Source organism: Melospiza melodia, chromosome 13 (genome assembly GCF_035770615.1).
Source record: "Melospiza melodia melodia isolate bMelMel2 chromosome 13, bMelMel2.pri, whole genome shotgun sequence".
Lineage (NCBI taxonomy): Eukaryota > Metazoa > Chordata > Aves > Passeriformes > Passerellidae > Melospiza > Melospiza melodia.
In genome coordinates this window covers 21,191,572-21,217,039 of record NC_086206.1, presented here as the reverse complement: position 1 = coordinate 21,217,039, position 25,468 = coordinate 21,191,572, and the positions used below count along the sequence as shown (strand labels likewise).

The following is a 25,468-nucleotide window of genomic DNA, read 5'->3' as shown; positions in this document are numbered from 1 at the left end:
ACAAAATTATTTTAAAAATTTTAAATGTGTTTTAAATAAAGGGGTGTCTTTGCTTTTTATTTCGTTAGAGGCAGGGGTTTTATTTTAAATAATATAAGTACTATAGAAATGTAAAGCGACATACAGAAATATATAATAAATATATAGAGATATAAAGATATAATACCAAACTATGAACAGAAATCTATGTAAGTAACGGCACCTTTTACGACAGTCGTGCTTTACGGCACCTTTTACGACAGTCGCGCTTTACGGCACCTTTTACGACAGTCGCGCTTTACGGCACCTTTTACGACAGTCGCGCTTTACGGCAGTCTTTACGACAGTCGCGCTTTACGGCACCTTTTACGACAGTCGCGCTTTACGGCACCTTTTACGACAGTCGCGCTTTACGGCAGTCTTTACGACAGTCGCGCTTTACGGCAGTCTTTACGACAGTCGCGCTTTACGGCACCTTTTACGACAGTCGCGCTTTACGGCAGTCTTTACGACAGTCGTGCGTTACGGCACCTTTTACGACAGTCGCGCTTTACGGCAGTCATTACGACAGTCGCGCTTTACGGCACCTTTTACGACAGTCGCGCTTTACGGCACCTTTTACGACAGTCGCGCTTTACGGCAGTCTTTACGACAGTCGCGCTTTACGGCACCTTTTACGACAGTCGCGCTTTACGGCACCTTTTACGACAGTCGCGCTTTACGGCAGTCTTTACGACAGTCGCGCTTTACGGCACCTTTTACGACAGTCGCGCTTTACGGCACCTTTTACGACAGTCGCGCTTTACGGCAGTCTTTACGACAGTCGCGCTTTACGGCACCTTTTACGACAGTCGCGCTTTACGGCAGTCTTTACGACAGTCGCGCTTTACGGCACCTTTTACGACAGTCGCGCTTTACGGCACTCTTTACGACAGTCGCGCTTTACGGCAGTCTTTACGACAGTCGTGCTTTACGGCACCTTTTACGACAGTCGCGCTTTACGGCAGTCATTACGACAGTCGCGCTTTACGGCACCTTTTACGACAGTCGCGCTTTACGGCACCTTTTACGACAGTCGCGCTTTACGGCAGTCTTTACGACAGTCGCGCTTTACGGCACCTTTTACGACAGTCGCGCTTTACGGCACCTTTTACGACAGTCGCGCTTTACGGCAGTCTTTACGACAGTCGCGCTTTACGGCACCTTTTACGACAGTCGCGCTTTACGGCAGTCTTTACGACAGTCGCGCTTTACGACACCTTTTACGACAGTTTGTTTGTCATAATTCTATTCACATCTATATTTGTAATTTTCATTTGTTATATTTATAGATATTATATATATTGGAGAGAATACCTTTTTATATAATAATAAATATATTCTTTTGACACAATAGATTTCTTTTACTTCTATTTATATTTATTAAATATTTATTGATATCGACATATATATTATATATTTGCATTTCTAGCTTTATATTTTTTATGAAATCTCCAGCCCATACCCCAACAAAAGCCAAACAATCCCCAATTTATTTAAACTATATTTAAACATAAATCCTGTCACGGCTGCATTGCACAGCAGTGCCCCAAGCTAATCTGACACTTGTTCATCTCCTGGACCTGAAACTGAACCCGCTCACCTTGATCGCACCTGGCAGAACCAGTTTCGTACCATTTTCTGGCATGTCTTGTTTTTGGTGTTTTTTTGTCTTGAGTTTTTGTGGCCTTTATTGCCTCTCTTTCTTGCCTTGTTTCTTGGAGCTTTTACTCCCTTTTTCCTTGAATTTTTTCTGGCATTTTTGGGGTTTTTTTTTTTTTAATGCGTGTGCACATAAAGATGACAAAAAAACCAGGGTCTTGCACTAGCAGGAGGAGCCCATCAGCATTCCAGACCCAATTTGTAACACCCAGGAGCTCGGGGGCCCCACGAGATCTCAGATATTCCGCGAGCATCAAAGAGTACTGAGCTATGGGCAAGAGTTACTGAGTTATGGGCAAAAATCCCCAAAAGGGACAAGGAGGGAGTTTGGGAGAGCAGGGTGGGAGCTGCTGGGTTCCCATCTCCTGGGTTTTCCTCCAGGAATGGAAGGAGGATCCACTCATGCTCCTGCTCCAAGGATGTTTTGGGATGAGTGCCAGGGCAGCTGAGGAGCCCTGGGGCAGAGCTGTCCCCACCACCGGCGACACTGTCACAGCTGGGTGGCACAGACTCAACAGCTCAGTGACAACTCCAACAGGAGGTGCCTTAAATTTGCACAGGTTTTTTTTTTTCCAGTGGGGACCATTCTTGGATCTGTGGAAATGTCCTGTTGGAAAAATGAGCACAAAAATCTAATCCTGAGTGCGGGTCTGGGGTCCTGAGCACGAGAAGGGCAAGGACCTGTTGGGGCTGATCCAGAGGAGAACACAAAGATGCTCAGCATGGAGCAGGGAAAGCTCCAGGGAGAGCCTGGAGCCCCTTCCAGTGCTAAAGGAGGAATTGGAAAATAGAGGGAAAGTGACCTTTTGCACAGGCAGGTAGTGACAGACAGGAGGGAATGGCCTCCAAGTGCCATAAAGCAGGATTATTGGGGATGCTGGGATGAGGCTCAGAACATGTCATCGCACAGTGCTTCAGAGAGGGCAGGGGGCCACGGGGCTCTGCTCCAAGTGGTTCTGCTGTTGGGATGGGAAGCAATCAGGAATCCCCCCAGATTTGCAGGAATGCTCAGACTGCTCCTAGGATTTCTCTCACACACGCAACAGAGATGCTTCAAACCAAACATGTGCCTCCAAATAAGTTAAAGGGAGAATATTAATTATTAACTATATTAATTAAAGGAGAATATTAATCATTAATATACAAGATTATGCCACAATCTGCTCTTACTCCAGTCAAACTGAAATCCAGCAATTGATTTACTTCTCTTTCCTTTACTCTCTGGAAGCACAAATACCACACCTTGGAAAGGACAAGTCCTGCTGCTCCCACTTTCTCCTGAGGGCCAGAAGCAGCTGAGATTTGGGATGTGCACCTGGATGTGTTCCTGGCCCACTCCCTGTGTCCTCCAGCCCATCCTCAGCGCTGCTGGCTGGGGCTCTCCCTCTCCCAGCCCTCTCTGCCTCATCCCACAGATTCCAAATTCCTTTAGAGGTCTTTAACCACGCAGCCAGCTTTCCAAGATGCCGGGAATCCCCATCAGCACTGAGACAGGAGGAACCACAAGTGCATCATCACACCCCAAAACCCCACAGCAGAATTGCTCCCAGAGCAGCGAGAGCACGGATTATCCTCAGGATGAACGGGACAGAGAGGGGTGAGAAATGCAGGGAAAGGGTAAAACCTGTCTGGCAGTGACCCCTGGAGCCACAGCAGGCTCAGGGACACCCCCTGTGTCCCTTTGCTGAGTGATTCCCTGTTTTCCTCCCCAAGGTGAGGAGAGGGGAGCTGCAGCACCTCCCTGCTCCTGCTCCTGCTCAGCTGCAGCTGGGCCTTGCTCTGAGGGAAAGCTGATGGGGTTTGACTGATTTACAGCATGATGGACACGACTCAAAAGCACAGGGAGCTCTGGGGAGTTGGATTACAGGTGCACATAAATCAATCCTCCCTGTGCTCCTGCATGCCACCTCCCCCTGTCCTTTGTCCCAAATGCTTTCAGGGCTGGCGTTCTCCCACCTCATAAACAGCTCCTGCCTGGAGCTGCTGCTGGGGCCCAGCCCCAAATCCATTCCCACGTGGACAACCCCACATTTGTAGGGAATTCATCCCCCAAAGCAAGCACAACACCAAGGCAAATCACTGAAACACCCCGTCCTTGTTTCTTTTCCCTAAGGATAAATGTGGTGAGGCCCTGGCACAGATTCCCAGCTGTGGCTTCCTCATCCCTGGACATGTCCAAGGCCAGGCTGGACAGGGCTTGGAGCCACCTGGGACAGTGGAACTGGATGATCTCAAAGATCCCTTCCCGCCCAACCCATTCCATGATTCTGGGATCTCAGCTTTTGGCTCCAGGGGTGCAGGGTTCTGCTGAGGGGAAGGAAAATTCACTGCTGATGTCTCTTTATGCTTTACATCCACAATGGCTTCATTTTTAATAACCTTGTCATCTCACCTATGTAAAATATGTGTTCAAATTAAACCCCACAGATTTGGGGGCTGTTGCTGTAGGTTAAACAAACATCCCTGTGATTTAGTCCTATAGAAAATGCTCAAATTGTTCACGTTATTCAGCCAACCCATGTTTTATTAAAAAAGAGAGAACATGCAGAATAGCACAATTCCTGCTCAGCAGCTGTGATTATGCCATGAATTTTCCTCACTCACAAGAGATGACACCAAGAATTCCAAGCCTCTCCCAACCAATCCACACTGCAGCAACAGAAATGACTTGGACACAAGATCTAAGGCCTGCTGCAGGTATTTCACCTGCAGAGGGTGTCTGGACATCTGCCAGCTCATTCCCAAGAAATATAAGCAACCCCAAGCCCCAAAATAAGTTTTTGTTTTAGCTGGGAGAAAATTCAATGCTACAAAAATAATCCCACAACTGCACTGGGATCTGAAGCAGGTGGAGAATTGTTCTGAGGGTGGTGAAACACTGGCACAGGGTACCCAGAGAAGCTGGGGCTGCCCCATCCCTGCAAGGTTTCCAGGCCAGGTTGGAGCAGCCTGGCATAGCAGAAATGTCCCCATGGCAGGGCAGGAATGAGATGACCTTTAAGGTTCCTTCCAACCCAAACCATTCCATGATCCTACAATTTTAAGGATGTGCTGGAAGGCACAGCTCCCCTCTCCCCTGGGCTCTGCAATCCCATCCTCCCTGATGTTTTTCTTGGCTGCACAGGAAGGAGAAGCACCTGAGAGCACCTTGTCCCACTGCCACAGGCACTCACCTGTGCAAGCTGGGCTCAGCTGCCTCCCCATCCCACACCAGCACTGCAGGGATGCTGATCAGGGATTGTGCTGATCCAGGGATTGTGATAATCCAGGGATTGTGATAATCCAGGGATTGTGCTGATCCAGGGATGGGATCATAGCATAGTTACAAGCAGGATGATTATAGGATTAAACACCTTTTAATGCAATACACACACACAGGCAGGAGCCTTTCCAAGGGAAAACATCTCCCAACTCCCTGCCCATAACAGAGGGCACAGCCCCTCTCCTCCTGCCATGGATCAAGCTCCAGAAGGGAATTCTCTGTCCCTGCAATGATTAAATCTGGGTGATTTAAACCCACAGCAATAAAAACAAGCCCCATCCATCCCCTCCTTCCCAGAGCAGCAAGTCAGGTCTTGCTCCCAGAAATGACTGAATTCTGTGGAAGTGCAGCCTTGCAGGCCTGGGCTGAGGCAGAGGGATGATTGATCTCCAGACGAGGCAGGAATGTGATGCTTGAGAGGATCAGATGCATTTAGTGGAGTTCTCCCCCTCAGCAGGGACCTGCAGCACTCAGGGCTGGCTGAGGACAAGGGGACAGCAAATCCTGATTTTAAACCCTCTGATTTTATAGATTCCCACACCCCACAACGTGGCACATGAACTGTGGCAATGACACCCCCAAAAAGTGGAGAGAGGAGGAAAAAACTCCCACAAAAATACCTCACAGAGGATGGGAACCCACCCCAGGCCCTGGCTCTGTGCTTGTGCCGGAAAACATCTGTGAGCACGCAGAGCCAGGCTTTAACACCTGCCTGGACATCCTCAGTGCTGCCACACAATTCCCTGCATCCTCAGGCTGGCACAGCTCCCTGGGCAGCACAGAGGACACCAAGAGGGCACTGCCCAAGCCCTGGATGCCCAGGGATCACCACCCCCACCATTGCCAGCGCTCGCAGCCTGCTCTGCATTGCTGGCTCTGTGCTGCTCCCAGCTCACTGCTGCTTGGCCAGCTCTCCAGGACAGCGCAGATCCCTCCCCGAGGATGGAGCTGGGGAGGCTCCAGAGCTGAACACGACACCAGGACTCCCACACGTTCCCCAGGACTGCTCCAGCCCTGCCCTTCCACAGCTCTCAGGTTTCCAGGAACTGGATCCAGGTGCTGGGGAGCTCAGGATGCAGCTCCAGCAGCTCGTGTGGCCTTTGGCCTGCCAGGGTTGAGCAGCACAGGACAAACAGAGCTGGGGTCATTTCACACAAGCCCACGAGAAGATCCCTTGTGGATGATCTGGGGAATGTACTTTGTACAGCTTCCTTCACTTCTTTTGGAATTGGCCAAGTATCTACTGGCACACTAGCCAGAGAGGTGGAAAATGGCTTTTTTGGGTTGTGTTTGACAGACATATGGTATCTAAACCTGATATATTAGCTGAGCACACTTCCCTCTCAAACTTCCCATTCCAACTGAGCCTTGGGAATGCTGCTGTGGGAGCAAGGCTGGGATTGATGCCCCTTCCCTGCTCTGCAGGCAGGCAGAGGGGTGGCACAGCCCTGGAAATCTACCAGGCTGGCCCCAAAAACATGTAACCAGCCCAGAGACCAAAGATAAGCCTGGTTTAGCTGGTGGGAATAGATAATCCCACAGGAAGAATCCCACAGAAGGACTGGGATCCAGAGCAGGTGAAGGTTTACAAGGAGGGTGGGGAGGCCCTGGTGCTGAGGAGATGGGGCTGTCCCTGGATCCCTGGAAGTGTTCCAGGCTGGACAGAGCTTGGAGCAACCTGGGAGAATGGAAGGTGTCCCTGCCCATTGCAGGAGCTGGAATGAGAGGAGCTTTGAGTTTCCTTCCCACCCAAACCATTCCATGATCCTACGATTCTTCCAGACCAAGACAAGGGACACGCATCCACTTTTTCCCCCCATATTAACACATCTAAACTTCCCCTAAACGAATCCCAGGAATCACAGCACTCCAGGAACCATCCCTCTCTGAAAGGAAACCATTATGCCTCCTTTTCCCCACTGGCCCCAGCAGCAGGTTGCTGTTAACTTGCCCCGAGCCTAAAAATAGTTCTCCTCAAAGGAAATCCAAACCCTGCACTCTGCTCCTTCCCTCACTCCCTAATTAATGGTTTCCAGGTCAGCCCAGCTCTCTGGGAACATCTGTTTGTTTTCACTCCATCCAAGGAAAGGCAAAGCTGACCTGAAAGGGGAATATGAAAGAGGGTTTGATGTCTGCAGAGCCTCCCTGCCACAGACATCTGGATATTGGGGCCTTGCAGTGGAAAGGAGCATCCACAGAGGCACATCCCAACTGCAGGGCTGCAGTGTGTGTGTGTGTCCCTAATTCCCAACTCCACAGGAACAGGGGGATCACCCACAGCTGCTTTCAGGAGCATTTTTTGCAGAAATACAGAAATAAATGCAATTAAATGAGTTGGATCCACATGGATGATCCAAATCCAGCTCCTGGCCCTGCACAGACACCCCAACAACCCCACCCTGTGCATCCCTGAGAGCAGTGTCCAAACTCTCCTGGAGCTGTGACCATTCCCTGGGGAGCCTTAAAGAACCTTTCCCTAAAATCCAACCTCACCCTCCCCTGCTGCAGCTTCCTGCCCTTAAAGCCACCTAAAACTCTTTGGAGATGCCTCAGGAACAGTTGGAACAGTTATTTCCTACATGTGGGGGAGACTTGAGCAAACCCAGGAGTGGTTTTGTCCTTTGGTTTAAGTGAGATTTGCACGTTTCCAATCCATCTGATGGCAGGACAGGGAATATTTATCTTGCTTTGCATGGATTTGAGAAGAGGCAGGAGGCTGGGAAATTCCAAGTTTGTCACACAGGAACCCCCCTCAGCCACATTCCCCAGCTTCCCTTGGCTCCATAAAACAACAGAAAAATTGGGAGATGCAACTGCAGCAGGAATTTGGGAGATCCACAGAAAAATCAGCCCAGAGGATAACGGATGTGTCATTAATAAACATGGACAACCATGGACAAACTGCTTCTGACAGCAAAACCGGAGAAGCAAGGAAGAGGCAACGTGAGGGATGAGCAGGAGGAAGATGGAAGAGAGACATCTCCCAAAAGGCAGCCTCTAAATGAAGAGAGATGGGCAATAAAATGAAAAGCAGCAGGGAAGGAGCTGGAAGATGGAGGAGATGGGAGTGTGCTGGTTTCCCATACATCCAGGAACAGAACCTGGCCCCAGGATCTCCCCCAGAATCTGTCAGCACCTCCAGCAGAGCCATCACTCGTCAGCACAGCCCTGCTGGAGCTCCCAGGCTGGGACACCACCAGCTCAGCCCAGCCAGGGAGGAGATTGCTGTTCCAGGAGGCAGGGCTGCCTGCATGGGGAGGTGCTGACAGCACTGAAGCAATCCTGCCATTCCTCTGCTCCTCAGAGCACTGATCCCCCAGAACACTGACTGTGGGTGACCGCGACTGCAGGGACCCTCTGGGCTTCTCCAGGGCCATCAGCTGGGACTGCTGCTGGCGTGGCAGAGCTGAGTGTCCCAGTGTCCCAGCGCACCTTCCGGGCTTTGTCAGCTCTGGGATGCAGCCAGCTCTGTGCTCCAGACCAAATCAGCCCAAGGAATGTTCTCGTGGAGCAGCCTGCTCCACGGAAGGTGTCCCTGCCCAGGGAACACAATGAGGTTTGAGATTCCTCTCAGTCCAGCCCAGCCTGTGATTCCATTCCATAACCCTTCCAATTCCAGATCAGCACAGATCAATTCCAGATCAATACCACAGAGCAGGAACTCCCAAACCTGGCAGGGATCCCCTCCAACCCCCAGAACACATTGTTGGAAAAGAGGTGAATTTTATGGATGCGTTCCCAATGCTCAAAGTGCTGCCCTGAAGTGCAACACCCTGGCCTTTTAACTCAATCTAATTAATTACCCAAGTTAATTGAGGTCTGAATCTGCCCTCTTTGCATTCACAAGAATTGAACCTGGTTGCACTCAAGGACAAAGTGACCAGGGACAGGGACTTGTGTGGGAGCAGGCACAGGGAATGAGGATCCAGAAGTGCCCGAGATCAAAGCATTAATTAAATCCTAATTAAATCCTAATTCACCCTCCTGGTGAGAAAGCTGCAAAAGCCCCCTGGATGTGGAGATTGGCTCTGCAGTCCCCAGCAGGCCAATCCCACAGTGAGATTCCCTGGCTCGTTCCAAGGGTGAGGGAAGGTTATGTTTGCACTCAGAGTGAAAAGCTCCGGATTTATTTTTCTGCTCAGCAAAAGAAAACCCCAAATAATCCTCTCAGTTCAGGTCAACCCCAAAGCATGACCAATCCCTTCGTTTTGGTTTGGTGCTCCTGATCATTCTTGCCCTTTGCAGGAAGGTTTGGAGGCTATAAGATATTACTGGGAAATGGAAGAACTGGAATATTGAGCTCTGAAAATGTAGGAACAACACTGAGCTGCTCTTTACAGAAAGATGAGCTCCTGGTGCAAACTCAGAAAAGAGCTGCAGTCAACCCAAAATTGCATTTCTCGGCAAATGAACTCCTCATCCTGGAAAAAATTGCCCAAATCTCTGCAGATTCTGAAAACAAAACTTTGAGCCCAGCTCAAATCTCCATCACCACATCCAGGTTTGGATCCTCTCCGAATGCTCCCAAGCCATGGTGTGGAAACATTTTAAGAAGGACTTTGATTAAAGTGATTTAATGGTGTTTAGCTTTGTTCTTAAGGGGAACATAGAGAAATAATGTGAGCTTTTTCCTTGATTCAGGAAAATAAAAAGTGAAGGAGATGGGAATTTTGCCCTACCGGGTGCTTAAACTGGTTAAATGATCCATGAAGCATCCCTAAAAATGCATGGCCCCACTACCTGGCTTTAATCTGCCTCCATTGTCCTCCCTTTGCCAGCGCATTTTGTGGGTTTTCCCAGTGGAAAGAATTGGGGGATTTTTCCAGTGGTGGCTTGACCCAAAAAGCCCCAAGAGATACCAAAGGCAGACCCAGAGTCCCACTTGGGTTTGGTTTTTTCCCAGGTTTTCTTTTTTTCAAAGTGCTGACAGCAAAATCCTTTCATCTGCTGGGAAAGCAGCACATGGGCTCCCATAAAACAGCAAACCCATGACCCTGGGAATTAAAGTGCTCCAAATTCTGCTCCCTGCAAGCCAAGGCTTGTCCTCTGTTCCCACAACTGCTGCTGCTCCTGGAGAGTCACAGAAGAGGTGAAGCAGCACCAAACTTCCCCTATCAAACAGCAAAATAAACACAGACACCACACCTGGCAAGATCTGCATCTATGGGAAAAGAGATCTCAGATATGAGGAATAATATCCAAAATTTAAATCCAGCACAACTCCTGCCACCCAAGGATGGGCTTGACCTGCACACATCAAGTTTTTATCATGAAAATATTGCCCAGAAGAAATACATCGAATAAAATACTTGCCCCAAATCCCTAAGATTTGAAAAACTAATGAATAAACAGGAACAGATAAAAGTTATAGCTGAGGATTGGATCTTCTGAATGTCAAGGAAATGAAATATTCCTGTTCTGGGTGGGCAAACCTGCCCAGGGAAACTGAAATCACACTCAATCAGCTCAGGATGAGGCAGCAAGAACCACTCTCAGCTGGAACCACCACAGAAATATTCCACTTAACTCGGGTCAGCCTGAGCATTTTGCACGTCCCTGTGAGGAGAGGACTGAGAGATGGCACAAGATTCCCACTTGAGCAGGAACTGAAGGGAAGAGTTTTCCCAGGAGTTTTACGCTGCTGTTTCCTTTATAGAATCCCCACACCCTGCTCTGCTCCATCCTTCCTTCTCCCTCAGGACCTCCTGACTCTTCATCAGCTTTCCCAATGAGCTGAGAGGGCTGAGGCTGGAACAAAACCAGCCCTGATCTGACAGCACAGGGCCGGCAGTGTCCTGGGTGAGTGGGGCTGGTCCAGCACAAGGTGGGAGCTCATTCCCTCCTCAAACCAACCAAACCCAAAACTCTGCCAGCTCTGATCCTGCTCACGCTCCCAGCTGAGCCCAGGCTGTGGAGATCCAGCAGATTTCCATGAATTGCTATGTTCATGGAGAGCAGGGAAGAGGGGCTGGGATGCTCTGAGTGCTGGCTCAGCAGATCCTGACCTGCTGAGCTGAGCTCAATCCCTGAAGCCTGTGGGTGGTTCAGAGACAGGGTTTGACTGGGCTCAGAGACAACAGGGTGCAGCTGGGAGAAGTTTGCATCCGGATTTCAGCCTGCAAAGAGTCCAAATCCAGGGGGCTGGGTCAGATCCATGTCGAGGATTCGTTCTCTGGATATCAAAACCCACCCACGGGACCTGGAACAGCCAGGCCAGGCCTGGCATGAATGGAGTGACAGCACTGCCCTCCTTGGAGTCTGATTTACTCCAGAGAGACCCAAATCCATGCCAGGGCAGCAGGAGAGCTGTGCTCTGTGAACACTGCCACAGTTGTAGTGGACACAATAACAGCTGCTTGCTCCAGAGAAGGCACCATTCCTAATGTGCTTCCCATCCATGGAGGATGAGCAGTGCCAGAACTTCTCTGAATGCACTTGGAGCTGCTATTTTTGTTTTGGGGGAAGAGCTGCACAACTCCTCTGCTTTCACATCCAAATGGGCTTTTTCATCCTCCTCCTCCTCCTCCTCCTCCTGTTTTCCCTGGCAGCTGCTCCTGATCCATCCGCGCCAGGAGTGGGAGCTGGGAATGGCAGGTGGGGCCTGGTACCTGCTGAGCTCTGGCTGCTGCTCCAGCCAGGTTTATCCACAGCTCCTCAGCATTCCCAGCATTTCACACCCCACAAAGGATCCTCCTCCTTCCCAGGGAGGAGTTCCAAAAGCTTCAGGGATGGAGAGTGAGGAGGGAAATGCAAGCTCAGGATGAGCAGAACTGAGCACATCTTGCCCAGACCAAAGGGCAGAAGAGCTGGGGGCCAGCAAGGCCACAGGAGCATCCAAAGGCCAGGAAAAATGGGAAGGACCACAGGAGCCTTCACCCTGCTCCCAAATGGATTGAGAGCCACAGTGCTGTGAAACTTTGGATTCAAAGGACAGGGAGTTACTGCAGGAAAAAGATCAAGGCAGGGGGATTCTCAAGGACTGTATGGGAATATATAATATTCCTGTACATTCCATATATTCCTATTCCATATAGGAATATAATATATAATATATAATATATAATATATAATATATAATATATAATATATAATATATAATATATAATATATAATATATAATATATAGTGGGTTGTATAGGAATATATATATAAATATTTTAAATATGTAAAATATTTAAAAGATTTTAACATATTTTATATTTTATGCATTTTATTTAAAATATATAAAATAGGAATATTGGGAATTCTTAAGTGAAACTAAGAGGAACAAACCCCTGGAGATTGGAAGGGCTGTGCAGCCCCTCTTACTCCATTTTTTTGGTGAAATTAAACTACCCAGAGCCAAGGCCAAATCCATCAGCAGGGATCCCCAGCACACACAGTGGGCAGGATTTGGGATTTGCAGGTGCCAGATGCTCACAGCCCCCAGGTCCTGCAGGGGAAATTGGTGACAGGAATAGAGGGAGAAGCATCACCCAAGGGAAAAGAGCAGGACCAAGTTCCATCCTCTCACCCCTATCAGGAACAGAGCCTGGCTGGGCAGGCACTGCCCACCCTGATCCCAATCTCCTGGAAATCTGCCCCTCCTGGCCACACTCCTCCCATTTCAGCTGCATCCCAGGTAGGCAGAGTTCAGAGCACACATCTGGAGCCCAGCCCACATCTGGCTTTGCTCTGGGCTTTGTTCATGCCCCAGGCCACGGAGCATCCACCTCTCCCCGTGCCTTTATCTCCTCCCCTGGCTTTCAGCTGCTGGGTTTTATTTGAGCTGCACAAAGGAGTTTTTTAATTAAGCAGCCTTTTTCTGGGGCTGTTTCTGATTGTATCAGGTTGAAAGCAGATCCCCAGGCCCAGCTCTCAGTCTGTGACACAAACCAGAGAGATCTCCCCACAGCAGCTCCCCAAACCTTCATTACTTTTGTGTTATTGCTTTTCTGCCTCAGAGGCCAGAACAGGGTATTGGGGCAGAGGGACTGAACTCTTGGAATTGTCCATGGAGCAGAAGCAGAGGCAATCCCAGATTCCTGCCCTTGGGAAGGTTTGGGAAAACCACAGGTATCTCACTTTGAGCTCATCCCTGATTTTTGAGCAAGGTTAATGATGGGGCAGCTCAAACTCCCTCACAACATGGAGAAACCCTCAGATCCCAGGAAAATCTGCACAGAACCTTCTGGTCTTTGTCCCAGTCCTTGTTTTTACTGTTTGGTTACCACCTCCCTGTGAATATTCCAGCCCGTACAGCTCTTTTCCAGGCTGGACAGCAGGTGCAGAGCGAAGGGATTTCACAGTCTGGATTATTTTGGAAATCCTCACTGCAAAAGGCATCAGGCTGGAGCGTGGTGCTGCTCCTGCCTCAAGGTGTTCCCAGGGAGCAGGGAGAGCCAAGGAAAACCTCAGGAGCAGCAGGAGCAGAACAATTGAAGGGATGAGCTTGCAAAGGCTCGTTAATTGGCTGCAGGCACAGCCTGGAAGGGTCAGGAAGGGCTCGGGGAGTTCAGGAGGCTGCTGAGGAGGGGATTTTGTTCCTGGGAGTTCTCGGCCTTCCCTCCTTCCGCAGGGATTGGAGCTGCACGGAGCAGCCACACGCTCTTCCAGCACTGGAACCACACACCCAAACCCTGGATAAGGCAGGGAAAGGCGGATGCAAAGCCCCATTCAGCAGCACAGAACAATAAATCCTCCTCAGAGTTTCCAGGAACATGGAGATTGCGGCCTGGAGCTTTTCTTTCCAGCACACATTGTCAACACGATGACATCAGCACAGCCCGATACGTGCGGGCCTCATCCAGCTCGGGGCTCCACTCCACTCCCCTCCAACATCCCACTCCCACTCCTCTGCTCTTCCAGGGTCATCAATCTCCCTCCTTGGGGCACTCTCAGCCTGAACCTCCAGCGATGAAATCATGGATCTGGGATGTGACTCACAGGGGCCGTGACTCACCCGCCTGAGCACTGGCACAGCTCCATCCCCTCATCCATCCCTGGGAGCAGCTCCATCCTCATCCCTGGAGCTCCCAACACTCATCCCTGGGAGCAGCTCCATCCCTCTATCCCTGGAGCTCCATCCTCTCATCTCTGGAGCTCCATCCCTTCATCCCCGGAGATCCACCTCCTCACCCCCAGGAGCAGCTCCATCCCCTCATTCCTGGAGCTCCGTCCCCTCATCCATGGCAGCAGCTCCATTCTCATCCCTGGAGCTCCAACCACTCATTCCCAGGAGCAGCTCCATCCCCTCATCCCTGGAGTTCCATCCCTCCACCCATTCAAGCAGCTCCATCCCCTCATCCTCACGGGGTTGGTTTGAGACCTTGGCCACTGAGAATTTCCAAAGTTTGGCACAGATTCATTGGGAACGCTCAACTTTGGATATTCCCAAACAGATTTGGAATATTTCCAATTCCACATTGACGTGAACACCAGCCCCACACTCCCACTTTTCCCTGCCCCAGGATGAGATGGGAAGGTACCAGCTCAGCAATTTGGGAACACCTGGATTCTGCTCCCATTCCTCTGCTTCTGTCCCAGATGGAGGCTAGACTGGGAGGAAAATCCAGAGCTACTCCTTGGCAGAGCTACCCGGGAGCAGACACACAGTGAGGACAGTTTGCTTTGGCAGCTTCCTCCAGGAATATATAAATATATATAAATATATACATTTTAATATCTTTGGCAAATAAAGGATCATAAAAAAGAAAAGTTGGTTGGTCTTCCTGGCCAAGCCAAGAACGTACTTTAGGTTAAAAAACAGACACTGAAAAGGACGGAGCCAGAAAAAAAACTCCAAACCAAACATTTTCCCTGCTCTGAAGCTGCTTTAGGAATTGCTGATGCCACAAATCCGTGTCAGGGATGGAGCACGTTGCTTTTGTGGAAAGTGGTTGATCCGCAAAACACGGGCCACACCTTCAGGGAGCCATTCTACAGACAAATATCTGTTCAAGCAGGCCCAAAATCCCATATTTATTAATCTGCTCTCATGCTCTGGAATGGATTTCAGCCTGTGTAAATCACTGGGCTGATAATGCTCAATGAGGCAAAAGAGCAACCACATGTTCAGTGTGGAACTGTTCCCCTTTCCTCTTCTCCCCTTTCCCTTTCCTTGCCTGATGTTAATCCCAGAACCTGCAGACTCTCTCTCACCCCCAGCTTCCCCCTGACCTTAGCTCCTTGACAATTAATGTGAGTTTTTCATATGGAAAAGGAAATTCTTCACTTTGAGAGGGCTCCAGGAGGCCAAAGCTTGGCCAACACAAAGCAGCCCAAGAAGCAGGGCAGGGATAGATGGGATTTTGGGAGGGAATTCTTGGCTGGGAAGGTAGGGAGGGATGGGCACAGGTGCCCAGAGAAGCTGTGGCTGCCCCTGGAGCCCTGGCAGTGCCCAAGGCCAGGCTGGAATAACCTGGGATAATGGAAGGTGTCCCTGTCCATGGCAGGGGATGGGATTGGATGAGCTTTAAGGTCCTTCCCAATCCAACTAATTCTGGGGTTCTGTATCATGGGAAGCTTGATAATTAAACAAGGAGACAATAGAGGACTTCAGGATTAAAAGGGAGCCATGGAAAAGTTCTGGGAAGTTTGCTTGGCACTGCCCCAGTCCTGGCTGCAGCCATCAGAGCAAGGAAGATGAAATTACTTCAAAGGTATTTGTACAGATTTTCCCTAAATTCCAAGAACTAAAAAAAAAAAGGTGAAAAAAAGTGATCAAAGAAAATTTCCAAGATGGAAGGATCTCTGAAAAAGGAGAGGATGGTGACAGAAATTCTGTCCCAATGGTGACAGAAATACTGATGGATGAAGAGGCTGAGAGAGGAAAGGCAAAGAGATCACGGATAAGAGGGGCTGGACAAGGGAAGGGTCCAGAAAAGGAATCCAAGGTGAGGAAGCCCAGGCAGCATCAGGGAGCTGAGAGGGCGAGAGACCCCCTGGAAACTCTGGGGGGCTCCCAGAGCATTTGCACCAAAATCCAATAACGTGCTCTGGGGAGAGAGCCAGGGGCAGCCAGGAGATGAGGGGAGCAGAGTTTGTGTTTTATGAATTTTCCCTTGGAAAAATCTCGTGGAGAAAGGGCAGAGGGGCCAGAGCTGCTGCTCTGGGCAGGAGTCAGACCCTGCCAGCAGCAGAGGGGGGGCCATGCTCAAAGACACCCCAAAAACCACACCAGAAACACTCCAAGTTCTCCTTTCCTGGGGGGGAAACCAGGACCCTTAATATTCCAGCCCCAAAACATCGAGGGGGATGGGAACAATGGATTTTCCTTCCTCTCAGGCACAGCCAAGATGGAAAGGCAGGTGGAAAGTGGTTTAGGATTGCAAGTCAGGAGAGCTCTCCTTGTGCCAGCTCTCCAAATGACATCACTCCAGCAAACTGGCTGCAATTCAAGCCCAGGAATGCCCAGATCAGGCACTAGAATATTTGGGAGTGTGTTCTGCTCTGGATGGATGGGATGATTCCAGCAGCAGATCCCACTCCCCCTCCACAAGGCACGGCAGGACCCCCCATCAAATAAATTCCAGCAATGCAAGAAATCCATGGCTTGGGGGGGAACTCCCCGAGAGCCCAAAGTCCAGGTTCCAGCAGGAACTGGCACCAGCCTCTCTCCAATGAGAAGTTTTCCTTTAAAAACCTGCAGGAATCACATCCACAAACTCCCAGCATTTTTGCTCTACCTCCCTGGCAGGGCGGGAGATTCTCGAACATCTTGAACCAGACAGGAACTTCCCCAGGGTCCCCAAAACTGAGTCACAACTCCCTTTAATCTAATAAACACTTCCAGGGCTGCTGACTCCATGTCCTTGTAATTCCCAAAATCCCACAGATTTCTCACTCCTGTCCAGTGGTTTTCTCCCTTCCCTCCCTGGGGAAGGCCACCAAGAAGAGCTGGATCATTCCAGGCCTCCTGCTGCAGATCCAGCTCTCAGTGTCACCCACACACATTCCCCCACATTCCCATATTTCTTCATGTTCTCCTCATTTCTGGGACAACAAATCCAAATGTCACCAAAAAGCCTGGGAGCAGCCCTGGCTGGGGTTGTGCTGGCACATAATAAACAGCCTCTGCTCCTGGGCATTTAATAAAATGAAATAAAAATGGAAAAAAAACCCCCAGCCTCTGCAAGTCCCAGGAACTCCAATCAATAATTCTGCTGGTTTTATTGCAAAGAAAAACATTTTTAAACTTAGACAGCCTTTTCCTTTCTGTAGGTCCGGAGATTAAATTTATGTCCCTCTTGCAACTCTTAATCCAAAGCATTAAAGCAGCAGAGGCATCCAGGATCCTCTGGAAAGCTGGGAATATTTATGAGCAGGCACTGGGCCTCTCTATATCAGCAAGGAGTGGTGGAGAGAAGGACTGGAGAACGCACTTGAGATTTACTTCCCTCCCGCTGGGAATTCAGTGTCTGGTGCAGCCACAAATCCTGCCATGACATAATATTCCATAAAAGAAAAATATGGCACCAGTGTTTTATTTGTACATAAAAAGCCTTGTTTTAATTAAAAGGAAAAACACAGAGGGGTCTTATCAGGGGGGTTTGGCAAGAAATAAGTGATGCCTTCAGTGTTATACAACCAAAAACTACTGGAAGATTTTTTAGTTCATTTTTATCTAGCCCGAGACACATTTCCCCAGCAGAGTTATTGGGAGGATTTTATTCTGGTTTTGTGTAAAGAATAGGAGGATATTGTGTTCCTAAAGATACTTTAATTGTGGCAGCCCCTCAAGGTCACTGTCCCCTGTCCCTCATGGAGGGGAGCTCCATCCCAGCAGGAATTCAGCCCAACCCCTTCCAACCTTGGCACCTTTTCCCACTTTTGGCACCGTCCCTGTGCCTTCATCCAGTTTGGTTTGCACCGACTGCGATTCCAGCTCATTTCTCCTGGAGCCAAACTCAATGACTCAATCCCAGCCCAGTCCAAGATAGCAACTCCTGCCTGCTCTTGGGTGGAAACCTGGGATATTTCCCCTTCCTTGGCACAGTTCTCACCCCCAAGTGTGAAATGACCTGAGCGCCTTCAAAGCCCCAGCTCGGGCCGGCTCCTGCTCCGTTTGGGGCCAGATTTTGGGTCTATTGTGGGTGAAATCCTTCCTAGAGCAGAACCAGGACACCTCTGGAGACTGAGCCAAGGTCCTGGAGGTGCCTCTGTGTTTCCATCAGCCATTGCTGCTCATGGAGAGCATGGGGAGAGGGAGAAGTGATTCCCTGACCTTCCCATTCCCAGTTCGAGCCCCACTGGCCAATTCCACAACTCCCTGCAAAGCCATCGCATCCTGATCACCCCAGTTCCCTCTGGCCATCCCAGCAGTCACCATGGAATGGTTTGGGTTGGAGAAGACCTCAAAGCTCATCCTGCTCCATGGGCAGGAACACCTTCCCTCTCCCAGCTTGCTCCAAGCCCCAGCACATCATGGGAAGGTGAGAATGCCACGCATTGCTTGGGGCTGCACAAGGAGTAATCCCAGCTGGAAAACCCCAAAACTGGGACCACAAAGAGGCTGAGCAGTCCTCTGTGCTCCATGCCAAAATTTGGATAACACCCCAATTTTCCAGCCACAGAGCAATTCCAAGCATGGCAGAGTCACCTCCCGGTTACTTTGTCAGGACTTTCCGTGCCCTTCCTGCCCCTGGCACGGAGCTCAGCAGGATCTGCTGTCTGATCCCACAGAGCAGGGCTGGAGCTGCAGAAGCCTGAGCATGACTCACGTCACACACACACACACACCAGTCTGGGCTTCTGGATTTTATTTTTACTCCAGTGAAACATCCAGCTTGCCCCGGAGCAATCCCATTAGTCACGCTGGCTCCTGGGAACGGGCAGAGTCTGAGCGGGATCAAGAGTCAGATGTGGTTTCCTCCTTTTTGATTTGGTTATTATTTATCAGGAGTGAAATTCCTGCCTCGGGATGAGCCCTGTCCTGCAGCCCTTCCATGGAATATAGGTCACCTAATTTCATCCCCAGAGACACAAACAGCTGCTGAGAAAAATCCCTTTCAGATGTCATGAGAATTTTTTGGGACAGGAGCAGCACTTGCTCTGCGGCCTCACAGCCTCACTCTGACTGACTTTAAATCCGGGATTTTTGAGTTAAAGCACCCTTGCAGAGGAGAAATACCCATGGAAAGCAGAAAGGCTCATTAACATGGAGGGAGAAAAGCCCCAGGCAGTGATTAAGGGCTTTAGGAGGACCCTGGGGATGCTGTGCATCCATGAATTATTTGTTGTGTTTATTGCTCTGGGAGCTGAGCAGGATGAATCCATCTGCTGAAACTCAAAGCTGTAACTCCAAACCATAACTCAGAGCTGGGATGGAGCTCCAGGCAGGCACATGGAGTCCTTGGGATGCTCTGGATGACTCAGGACTGCAGCATCTCCTCAGGCAAAGGGTCTCCAAATTTCCTCCCAAACCCAGACAAAAACCTCCTCTCCACATACAGAAAAAGGGATTTAAACACTGGATGGACCAAAAAGGAGCTGCTTTTCCAGCCTGTCAGGGTGGAGGACAAGGTTGGGGGGTTCTGATTAAAAAAAATCAAAGTTCCAAGATGATAAATCCAACTCTGAGCAACTTCCAGGGTGCTTGGAGGATCCTGCCTCAAAGAGGCTCATTCCACACTCTGGGATCATGGGATCACCTCTGGAGCACCTCCCCATTCTCTCCCATCCAGGTGTGTCAGGAGCTCACCAGCTCTACTCCCCCTTTCCCAGCAGAATTTGGAACTGCAAAGCTGGCACATTTCATCCCAATCCCAAAAACCTTTTGAGGAATTTTCTGGTGGAAGATTTGCCCTTAAAGGACACCCTCCTGAGAGCAGCATTCTGTACCAACTCCTTCCCTGGTACGCAGAGAGCGTGAGGAGCTGTCACGGTTTGAGCTGCAGCACCTTTGCACGAGAGACAAAAACAGCACCTGAATCTGAGCCAGGCTTCTCCAAAGGAGAGAGAATCCCTCAGATTTCTCCAACCCATCCAGATTTTATCAGACTTGCTGCCAATCCAGCAAACAACAGCTACCAGGAACAGAAACAAAGCTCCCTGGGCAAAAACAGAGCTTGGGGGAAGGAAAACATCTGCAGTGCAAACACAATATCCCTCAGGAGCATCCCTGGCATTTCCCACTTCCAATGGCCCTTCCTGCCAGAGGAGAGGGAAATGTGGCTGTGTCTGAGGGCCTGAGCAGCATCTTGGCTGCATCTGCTCCCCAGCATCCACAGGAGCTTTCCATGCTCCCACTGCAGCCACCCAGCCCTTCTCACCTGTCTGCTTTGGTTTGCAAGCCTGAAATTCCCAATCTCCCAGCTCCAGCCAGCAGCTCTGGGTACACACCAGTTGTCTCCAGTTCAGAGGCCTCACACAGAATGGTTGGGGTTGGAAGGACCCCAAAATTCATCTCATCCCATCCCTGACATGGCAGGGACACCTCCCACCGTCCCAGGGCGCTCCAAGCCCTGTCCAACCTGGCCTGGGACAATTCCAGGGATCCAGGGGCAGCCACAGCTGCTCTGGGAAATCCATTCCAGGGTCTCCCCAACCTCACAGGGAAGGATTTTCCAACTCACCCCTGCAATTACAGCTCCTGCCCTGCCTCACAACACCCCGACTAAAATAGTGCCCCAGATTTCCAGTTTTTAGTAGATTTTTCCCTATTAATTTGTTCTAAAGCCAAGACAGGCGCAATAATAAACCAGAGCACAAAACCCAGCCCATGTTCCTTGTGCCATAATGAACCTTCAAGCTCATTCCAGCAATAATGATACTGCACATGACTTTACTTCTGCAAAGGTAAAAGACGGAAAGCCAGGCAACAAGAGGGATGTGAAAAATGCAAAATTAGTTACAACAACTGAAATAAAAAACCTTAAAGAACCAAGGGTTTGAGTAGATCCATTTAGTGCAGCAGAACAGGAACCCTGTGGTGAAACCCATGCAGAATTCCAGGGATTTCACCTCTGAGATGCATCCCAGGGCAGGATACTTGAGCTACAGTGTGGGACTCAGGAAGAAACAAAGGAGGGAAATGCTGTAATGAGCTCTGAGAGGAAAAGCCTGCCGGAATTGATGGGTTTTAAAGCACTTCCAGAAGTCAGCCTTGTTTGCAGGTTGGATAAGAACCACAAATTGAATCAGAGCTCACTTTGTTAGAGCAGCACAGTCACAGAATTCCAAGGAAATAAAAGAGCTTTTATAAATACAAATATATAAATTTACAAAGCCCTCAGCCTGTCTTGCACAGCACCCTCACATTTGCATTTCACAGCATAAAAGTCCTTTGATTCCCCAGAAAACACCCCCTGGAGCTCGGGGCAAGGCTCCAGCTGCAACCAGAGCAAAACCATTCGGAGCAAACAAACAAACCAAGCAACCAACCCCAAACCAACAAGATGCCAATCCCATCCCAGCTCCCCTTTGTTGCCTGCTCCCTTCAGAAATGGCCTCAGAGATCCCTGGATGGGAGGAAGGAGGAATGGGTGGGATGGGGAGAGCACTGGACAGGGCAAACCCCACACTGAACCATCCCAAGAGCCCAGGGCTCACTCCAATTCCTCCTGAGGAATTCCAGCTCCACGTGGGTGGCAGGAAACAAGCAGCAAGGTGGGCAAGACCCTCACCTGGAAGGTCAGGGCCTCCAGAGTCCCTCACAGAGATGGAATCCCATGGGAATGTCCTGGAGATGTCTCATGGCAGTGGCAGCTCTCAGTTCTCAGCTCTGAGCTGCGGCTCCTGCGCTGTGCCTGCTCCATCCCTTTTATCCTGGGCTCCCTGATGCTACCTCCCACTGATCCCACCCAACATCCCTGATCCTCCCCAGCATCCCCACTCCTGCCTATCCCACCCCAGCATCCCCGATCCCACCCCAGCATCCCTGATCCTGCCTCCCACTGATCCCACCCAGCATCCCCAATCCCACCTCAGCATCCCTGATCCTGCCTCCCACTGATCCCACCCAGCATCCCCACTCCTGCCTATCCCACCCAGCATCCCTGATCCTGCCTCCTGCTCATCGCCCCCAGCATCCCTGATCCTGCCCCTCCTGCTGATCCCCTCTGACGTGAGTTCTGGCCCCGGGGAGCTCCTCCTGCCCACTCATCCTGCCCCGGAGCCGTGGCCTGGCAGCCCTGGGGCTCTCCAGCCACAGCTGCGGAAGCTGCGCCGTTCCTGGGTGGTCCTGGAGGAGCCCCACGCTCCTGACACCATCTCCCCTCGCCCACCTCCCAACCCCAGCTCCAGTGGACATCCTGAACTTTCAGTACGTCCATAAAACTGGTGGGGCAGTCGTTAATTGTGTCATCCTACAAACATCCCCCGGCTGTTCCGAGCTCTCCCGTCCATCCCATTCCCAAAGGAACATTTCCAGCATGGAGAGCTGGAATTGCACATCCCCCTCCACTGCTGTGCCGGGAGGGATGGGGAGAAGCAAAGACAAGGCTGGCACAGCTGGCTGCTCCTTCCCAAGCCTCTGGATGGCTCAGCGCTCCAGGTGCTGCAATCCCTGAATGCCAAATCCCAACATGGACCAGCAACACACTCCAAGGGGAGCTGGGAGACCACCTGTGTCAGGAGATGGATGCTCTGGGTGTAATTTCAAAGACTTCTCACCATCATCCTGCTTATCCTGCTCTTTGCCGTCCTAAAAATCCTCATTGGTGCATTATCCTTGGAGGGAGCAGGCACAGGAGCGCTGCCAGCCCAGGGAAGGTCATGGAGAGCAATTCCTCCCCTGGAATCATCTCCCAGTTCCTCCCTTCATCCCTTCCCCACACCGGGATGCTCACAGCTGGGAATTTCCCAATCCCTGGAAGAGCTCAAGGGATGGGGTTTGGAGCAACCTGGAGCAACCCATGGCAGGGGCTGGAACTGGAGCAGCTCTAAGGCCCCTTCCCACCCAATCCAGTCTGGGATTCCATGCTGGGAGCTCACCTCCCATCCCGGCCCTGGAGTTTGGTGAAACCCAAGATGAACAGGGCGAGTGACTCCACCCTCTAAACCTAAAAAAAGGAGAAGTTGGGGGTTTTTTTTTCCCTCCCTTTTAAATTTCTCTGTGGATCTGTAACCACAAAGCAAACAAACTCCATCTGCAGAGCCACGTTCTGCTGCAGGAAGGAGAGAGGGGGTGTGGAAAAGCTCTGGGGAGAGGGCTCAGCTGCCAAGCAGGATGTTCTGAGGAGAGACAATGGAATCAGGGCTGCTCAAAGCAAGGCAGGTGGGCTTTTCTTTCCTTTCCCCACTCCCTTTTTTTTCTGCACACCCCAATATTTGTTACAGGGCCCAGCCACAGAATTCCCACCTGGGACTCTCCCTGCTCAGGGGGAAGCTATGGGGATGCACACAAGTTGGCACCTGTATTTTGGGGAAAGCATTTTGGGAGTGGTGAACAACATGCCCAGGGCTGGACAGAGTTTGGAAATCCAGATTCCACCTTCTGGCTGTAACCAGGGCAGGATTTTTCCTCCTGGTGCAATTCCCTGCAGGAAGGTGAGGAAAGCCCAGCCAGCAAAAGGAGGGATCCCGAGGTTTATCCCGACTCTTAGAGCCCACTGACAGCCCAAGAGACAGCAGGAAATGCCTCATTTTCACACGTGTGAGGGCAACTCCCAGAAAAGCTGCAATCCCAGCAGCTCCATCAGCATCATCACCTTAACTCTGCCTTTTCCCTACCAACTCCAATTAGGCTGAATGTTCCCCGAGCAATAAAGAGCAGGAAATTGGAATTTCAGGAGGATTTTCAGACACTCAGAATGCCCAGGTCACAAACCGCCTCTCCCCAGGTGGGAGCCGAACGTTGAGAGCTCCACTGAAGGGATTTTCCCCGTTCCCCTTGAACTCGGAGCGCTGAAATCCCGCGGGGCGCGCGGGAGGAATTTAATTTTATTTCACTTCACACAGAGGCATTAATGACATTCCCATCCCGAGGAGCCCCATCCAAACCTATATTCCAGCAGAGCCAGCTGTTTGCCTCGACAATGAGCTCACAGCAACCTCAACACTCATTTGCAGCAGCTGGAAATTTGGCAGGGCGGGAGGGGAACGTCTGAGTGGTGTGGACACCGTATGGATGCGCTGGAAGAGAGCAGGATGAGGGCAAAAGTCACCTCCAACCCCACAATTTGGGCAGCAATTTGGTGCCACACAACCCTGGTGATCCTGAAACCCTCTGCCACAATATCTAAGGAAGGGCACTCCTGGCTGGTCCATCTCTGTTCCCTCCCAGTGTCACCACCAGCCTTTGCTCTGGATCGCTCTGGAAAAGTTGAACCTCCACATGATTTGCACATTCCAGCCAAATGTAAAGAGATCAAAGTCCAGGCTCTTTTTATGACCTCACCTCCCCAGAACAGTGGAATGGTTTGGTTTGGAAGGGAACAAAGCCCAGCTCATTCCAACCCCCTGCCAGCAGCAGGGACACCTTCCACCGTTCAATTCCTCACTTAAAGCATTGCAACTTACTCAAAAAAAATTGAGTTATCCTTTAAAAAAAACCCAAAAACTCCTCATGCACAAAGATGTCTGGCACCTGGGAAAATGTGTTTTCCAAGTGAATCCAGAGGAAAAGGTCAAATTCAAATCCAATCTGAAAGGATCTGTGAAAGTGATGGGACAAAGATTTACACTGAACACTGATTTATGTTACTCAGTGATTGATACATTAAATCATTTGGTACCCAGCACATTCCCATCATCCAGGATTCCTAATAATCCTCGAGTTCAGAAATTCCCGTTTTCCTTGCAAAGGTTCCCTCCAGATCCCAAAGGAGACATTTGGAGGCTTCATTCACCACACGATTAAACCAAAGCAGAGCACAAAGCACAGAGTAACTTATCTCCCTAATTCTCCCTGTTCCACACCAAAAACCCTTCCCAGAAAATCCATTTGTAGGGATTCTGGCCATAACAGGAGGAAGGGGAGAGATCCTGGGCTATTTTTAAGCATAATTTTGGGATATTTTGGGTATCATCACCCCAAAGGGAACGAGACCATCACAGCCCTCACAGCTGGGCTTGCACTGCAAACCCTTTTCCAGCACATCTGGCCAGATGTGCTCCCTCCCTGCTCCAAGCAGCAGGCACAGATGGAATTCTGCACTGGATGCAGATTTAGATTAATGCAAAAAGAGCTGAAAATTCAGAGCGGCCAATTCCTGCCAGGCTTTGAGCCCCACCACATCCAGCCCTGCAGCCCAGCACCAACCTGGGCACTGCCCTGGCTTTTCTCCACACAATTTGTGGGAAAAATCCCATTCCTGTGCCCAGAAATAGGTTCTGGGGATGCCATAAAACCAGTTGATTAAAACCACATAGATTAAAGAGACACTTTTTCACGTGCTGGGCTCTTCCCATCTTGTCTGGGTTGTTACCCTTCAGGAATATTTGGAACTCAGCACAAATTGATCAGCTGGAAGAAGAGAGCAGCAGCTCCTCTCCGTGCTTTGGTTCCTTGCAAAAATGCATTTTTTTCCAGCTCAAAACTCCACATTTTTCTTTGGACACAGCTCCTAGGGATGAGCAGGGAGTTCAGGAGAGGGACCCACGCCC

General features: G+C 50.3%; 1 long non-coding RNA gene across 1 annotated transcript in view; it reads right to left on the bottom strand.

Moving 5' to 3' along the window:
- The window catches only part of LOC134424079 (uncharacterized), a 157,375-nt gene that overhangs the window by 83,332 nt on the left and 48,575 nt on the right, over nucleotides 1–25,468 (bottom strand). The window lies entirely within an intron of this gene.